Below are 6,000 nucleotides of genomic sequence, written 5' to 3'. Positions count from 1 at the left end.
CATTTCTAAACTGGAAAGTAGGAGATTTTGAAGAAAAAAAAATCAAGGGAAGGTATTTACAACACTGATTTATATCGACGTAGATAAGTAGATGCAATTTAAGGTGGGAGTCAGCTAACATAAGGACACTTGGCTTCAAATACAAGCGTCTCTCTCAAAAACACAGCCCCCCCCCCCCCCCAATTGTTTTCTCAAAAATCTCCCTCTTTCTTATTTTAGCATGTTGGCATACATGATTCTATTGGCATGTACGTGCGCGCCCCCTGTGGGTAAACGGCAGACCCAATTGTGGACACGCAACGTCATATGAAACCCATTCCTGCGTTAACACGAGGTGCCGATGTACGCATACAAAATTAACATAATAGCAAAATGGGAGTACCAACAAGGACGTAGATGTCTAGTCGATTTCTGTTAGAAGCAGATTCGATATTTCAAGCTGAACACGATTCAAGTCTCTAGTTCTCTCGCTCGTGATGGAAAAACAAGTAAACTGTTTCCAGATGTGAGGAGTTATGATAATGCTACATTTACGCTTGCATGCTTATAGGTGCTTCAGGTGAGAGTCCAAACAGTATGTAGCCGTCTGTCGTCGTTAGAATGGCCCTTCGCACTTCCTGGTCTCTCGTGACGTCTAGACCGATTCATAGTCCGTGTGTGTCTAACCACCATCTTATGTGTTTTATCTCTCGTCCACGCGTGGATGTGACTGCGGGCTTCGCGACACGTTTTTGGGCCCTACCGAGACTTTGGTGGCATTCATTTGACCCTTCTGGCGGTGTATCGGGTTTTATTGCTGGGATCGTTGTTTTGGAGTCCGGTAGGTTTTTGTTTGCAGCCTCGTTTTCAGATGTTGGTTTTGGCTCGACCACGAGATGGAGTTTTTTCCCCCTTTCTTTTCTTTTTCTCAATACTTTTTTTTCCTAACTGGTTTGTTTGAAAAGTAAGTAGTATTGTCACTACTAATATTCGGGTTCCCGGGCTTCATGTACCTGCATCTCCGAAGGTTGGGGCGCTGTGCAACGCACCTGGGAGCTATCATGCTTACACCTTTTATAGAGGCCAGGGCAGGGCTTTAAGTGGGATGAAAAAACTGGAGGGTCTCTCAAAGGGGCGTGGCCAATATAATTAAGGGCGTGGCTTAGAAGCACGTAATTTAAAAATCTGTGCTAGCATAGTGTGCCGCCATACTTGTTTTTTGCTGTTTCTGTCATTGCATTAAAATTATCGCTGATTTAGTGGCAGAAAACTGCCTCTAAAGCGGCGATAATGGGCTTGATAATATGCCTTGGAGAATTCCAGTAGAAGCCCAGGTTCACACCATGGCATGGACTTCTATTGGAATTCTCGAGGGCATAGTATCAAGCCCATTATCGCCGCTTTAGCTGCAGTTTTCTACCACGAAACCAGCGATGATTTTTAACGCTGTTTTTTTTGATAATATGCCCCCAAGTACCTACAAGAAGTCAGGACTGTTGGCTTTGTCAGTGGTTTAGTCGAATAAGACAAATAAGCAGCAACTATGGCTTGTGTATAATATTGAAAAAGCTTCCATTAAAGCCCTGGTGACACCACGACAATGTTGCTGCTCCTGAGTTTCATAAAGAGAAGGGAAATACAGAGAGAAAATGACTCTTCAAAGGATTTCCCTTCCCCAACAATGCTCACCTGGCATGACGTCATGCCGTAACTTCTCCACTAGTGAGAAGTGAGCAGTGTGAGTACACGCACATGGCTGTGGCTTGCTGTCACTGCAGTCCGGGAAAAAATGGACCGCATGTGCCAGGGCACAAAACAGAGCCCGATAGAGACCCTTTTGGAGGCCTCCTTTAAAAAACTCCCTGTGCTCAGCACCAGTGAGACCCGGCCCATTTAAAGCCCTCCGCCAAGGTTATTGCCACTTATGTGACTTCTGTAGAGTTTAGGGAGTACTGGTATGAACCACAAAAAACATAGGTGGTAGTTAGTGGTAAGGGGCATGCACTTAGGAAATTGATCCAGTAAGTTCCATATCCACAGGATAAAGTTACATAATTGTATTCGATTGAGGCACAGGGTATTCTAATACCTGCAGATGTGGCGGGAACAGATTAGCAGTAGGGGTGGGCGGCCAGCTACGCTCCGTGCACGGAGTGTGCGTAGTGCCGCCCACTCCGCATTTTGCGGAGCTGGCGGAGCCAGGCGGCACTACGCACGCTCCGCAGACGGAGCGTAGCTGGCCGCCACCCGCCTCCCTCCCGCCCTCCCTAAATACTTTAAAATAAAGGAATGCTATAAATTAAAAAGCACTTACCTTGCCGCCGCTGGCCGCCGCGTTCCCCGGGGCTCGTTATCTTCCGTCTTCCGTCTTTATCAGTAATGCGCATGCGCGGGCGGCCGCGCATGCGCATTTTCTCGTGAAAATGCGCATGCGCGGCCGCCCGCGCATTACTGATAAAGACGGAAGACGGAAGATAACGAGCCCCGGGGAACGCAGCGGCGGCAAGGTAAGTGCTTTTTAATTTATAGCATTCCTTTATTTTAAAGTATTTAGGGAGGGCGGGAGGGAGGCGGGTGGCGGGGCTGGCGGCCAGTGGTTTTGCGGAGTGGGGCTACGCGGAGTGCGGAGGTGGGCGTAGTTTCTCGCCCACTTCGCGTAGCTCCGCGAAGCCCCACTCCGCGAACTCCGCCCAGGGTTAATTAGCAGTCCCATACTATGAGCATAATGTCAATGATAAACAAGCATTTGCAATGCAATAGGTCTCGCATTTGGGAGAGTTTAAGCTATCGGCATTGTAAATGACAATGCCTTTTATTTATCTGTTTTAATAATTAACACATAAATAAAAGGCATTGTCATTTACAATGCCAATAGCCCAAACTCTTGTAAATGTGAAACCTATTTCATTTCAAATAAGCAGCCGCCATTGTCCCAGGCTGCTCATGGCGCGCTGAATGCTGCAGGAAAGCATGTCTGTCTGCAGTATGAGAAACTCATTAAAGAAAATAGTGTTTACAGACGTGCTGTGTAACAACAGCAGTAAAAGGGCCCACCTTCATGGGAGGTACAAAGGAAGACAAGGCGGTACTAAGAAGGGATTATCAAGCCTATTAACTAATCAGAAGGCCGTGTTTACGAAGGATAATGAAACACGCAAATAACAAATATGGGCGGAGCTTCAAGTCCACACTCGAATATAGCATGCCTCGCAAAGCAGCATGTGCGCTTCCCAGGCTCGATCTAAAAGTGATCATTATAACACAGTTCATCAAAGCAAATCTCTTGTTGGCTCATAACGGCAATCTTATAATGAAGAATTTGTAATGCTGTCTGTCGGGGCAGATCTTTCTCCTTTCATGCCTTTTCTACATCTGTTACCTCCCTCAGGATTGATAAGGTCTGAGAGTGGACCACAGCCATCATTAGAAATTAGATTGAGAGTGTAAAAGAAAAATTAAGAACACAATAGAGGGACCTGCAGGGATTACATCTGCCAGAGCACCGCAAACCATCCATAACACCACCTAATGCATTGTACCATAACATGATAATCACACCTCAGTGGTCATCACCCACAACATGAAAACACTTCCAACATAGGCTAAAAGTAAAGACAACATGTTTCTGACCTCACACTTCACATGGTGAAGCGTTGACCTCACACTTCACATGGTGAAGCGTGCTATCTGTGTAGGTAAAACAGGATTAGAAAGCACTATATGAATGCTAAAGTACAATACTGATCCATTATGTAAACTGTAAAGCTAGTATTTATTTTTTGAAGCACAGACATTAACTTGCACATTTTAGTTATCACACACAGTTAAAGAAGAAAGGAAACTGGTGTGTACATAACACTGATTTATCGTGCTGCCCCGTACCCTGTCTCTAGAGGGACACTGAAGGCTTAATTTAGCTGTTTATGGTGCTTTTGTTTCATATTTCACATAAAAATCATCTTTCCAAAATCCATGCCATTTTTTTTAATCTCATTTAGCCTATTTAACTACCTTACTTCTGACATAAGTAACAGTGGCCAAAACATTCAGGGGCTTATTTACAAGCCCCTTGCGCCACTTTTGCGTCTTTTTTCCGATGGTAAAAGTGACGCAAAAGTGGCGCAGTGGGCTTGTAAATCTGCCTCTCAGTTATTACACATTCCAGACGTAGGATATTATTGCTCTGATGGCCTGCATTTGTACATCTGATTAAACTCTCTTTATAATTGAACAGCATTGTGTGCATTTGTATGTCTGGGCGAGCGTTACCCTGGAATACAGGCATCAACAATTGATGGAAACAGGGTAGCGGGAACATATATTTTGGAAATTAATAGAAAGCACAATGTACAATTTTTTATGGCGTCCTTCCCATTTTAACAATCACCAATGAACAGATCACCTGTTGTGTCTAGAATCACACATTATATGATCTTGTAGTAAAGCTGAGATTAGTACCTACATCTCTCAGTTCATAAACATGCAATATGTCTTTGTGTCATTGCCTACTTAACAGTAATTGTTTAATTAAAGATTTACCGTCTGTTGTTAATCTTGTACATGCTTTGTTAGCTACTTTCCACCTCTCACACACTTGAATGAGCCTCAGGGGTGATGGGATATATTTGATGCGGTTTGAAGATCATTACCTCTGGAATAGGAATGACGGTGATTGACGCCTATAGTACTCTGGTATATTAAATAGTATCACTGATAGATTGCTGCATTTCTTTGGTAATTTTGCCAACCTAAACTCTAGCACCCAAACCAATCTCTTTTGTTTTCTATATATTGGTTGTTCCTGAGTGGTTTAATCCTATAGCAAAGTGGTTATGTTCCACTGTGCCGCCTCTGATTATATGTTGATTATTAAATGTAAATGTCCAGTATTTGTAAAGTGCGAACAATTCCCCGAAGGTGTCAATGCGCTGGGGGCCCTCGGGAAGAATAAGCAAGCTATTGCCCAGAGTCACATGGTGCTGGGCGGATCTGCCGCAGGCACCGGGGATCGAACCGTAAACCCCCGAGTTCCGGCGTCAGTTGCCCTGGCCTCTGCGCCACCCCACTTCCACATTAAACAGTCAAACCATACAGTCCTCTGAACAGGAAGTAGCTTATTTGAATCCCTTATGTCTTTGCAGAAGTTGGTCACTTGCCTGCATGCCACTTGCTAATAGAAATTAAGCTTTCATAAGTGCCATTTAAAAGGGGTCACAGAAAAATATGCCATTAAAAACAGAAAGTCGTGCTCAAGCAGACGATGCTCCTTTGCTTCGTTCCCTTCATTGCTGTTTGTCTATTAATGTTGTCTGGAGTAGGCAGTTTAGTGTCTCTTCCTCAGCTCTCTACTTGTGGCAACTTTCCAGACGTAGTCCATCTAATCAGCAAGCAGGCAAGTACCTTTCACATCATTGGAGGTGGATAAGTATGTTGGCTGTCTTTCTTATGCCTCCTTTGCCCTGGTCTGCATATTTCTGTGCATCCTCCAGCAAAAGCATCACTTCTGCTGTAGATGCAACTGGTGTTTTAGGACCCTCCTTCTCCCAAACCCAAAGTCCTCCTTCTTGGACAAGGCCCCCTCCATGTGCTGGTTCAGGATCCTCCCACCTGTTTCCCAACAAAAGTGCAGACCAGAGGCTCTTGCGTGTTCGAAAGGAAGAATGGTGCATTGCCCGAGGCCATCCTTAGTAGACGGTGCAACATGTGCAGCCAAGGACCATACCACTCATCTGTGGTAGTATTTGTCTCTGCAGAGCTTGTAGCTAGGGCATTCAACATATAACCGCATGAACAAGGTTGTAAATCTGACTCCTCCTTTCTCTAGCTATTGGGGATGAGGTGCTCCATTGATCAAAAAGATGAGACCGCTATTGTTAGGCAATGATAGTGACCCTTTCATATGTTCCTCCAATTTTTGTCCACTTAGGCACTGCTGCACTGAAGTCAGAATGCGTAGGCACCAGTTCAGATATTGTTCAGATATTCCACAGTGAAAATGACAAATACAGTTACTAGAAAGGT

The 6,000-nt window shown here is 44.6% G+C and overlaps 1 protein-coding gene across 3 annotated transcripts in view; it reads left to right on the top strand.

Moving 5' to 3' along the window:
- Positions 1–450: 450 nt before the first annotated feature.
- LOC147659521 (uncharacterized) overlaps positions 451–6,000 on the top strand; it is an 83,406-nt gene continuing 77,856 nt past the window's right edge. For 2 of the 3 annotated variants that reach the window (XR_015307220.1, XM_086951680.1), the window contains exon 1: positions 666–820. The gene's annotated coding sequence lies outside the window, so the exon portion shown is untranslated. Of the gene's footprint in view, positions 560–665; positions 821–6,000 lie in introns of those variants that run through there. The other variant, XM_086951681.1, reaches the window with a different exon arrangement.

Source organism: Lissotriton vulgaris, unplaced genomic scaffold (assembly GCF_964263255.1).
Source record: "Lissotriton vulgaris unplaced genomic scaffold, aLisVul1.2 SCAFFOLD_428, whole genome shotgun sequence".
Classification (NCBI taxonomy): domain Eukaryota; kingdom Metazoa; phylum Chordata; class Amphibia; order Caudata; family Salamandridae; genus Lissotriton; species Lissotriton vulgaris.
This window is presented reverse-complemented; position numbering and strand designations above follow the sequence as displayed.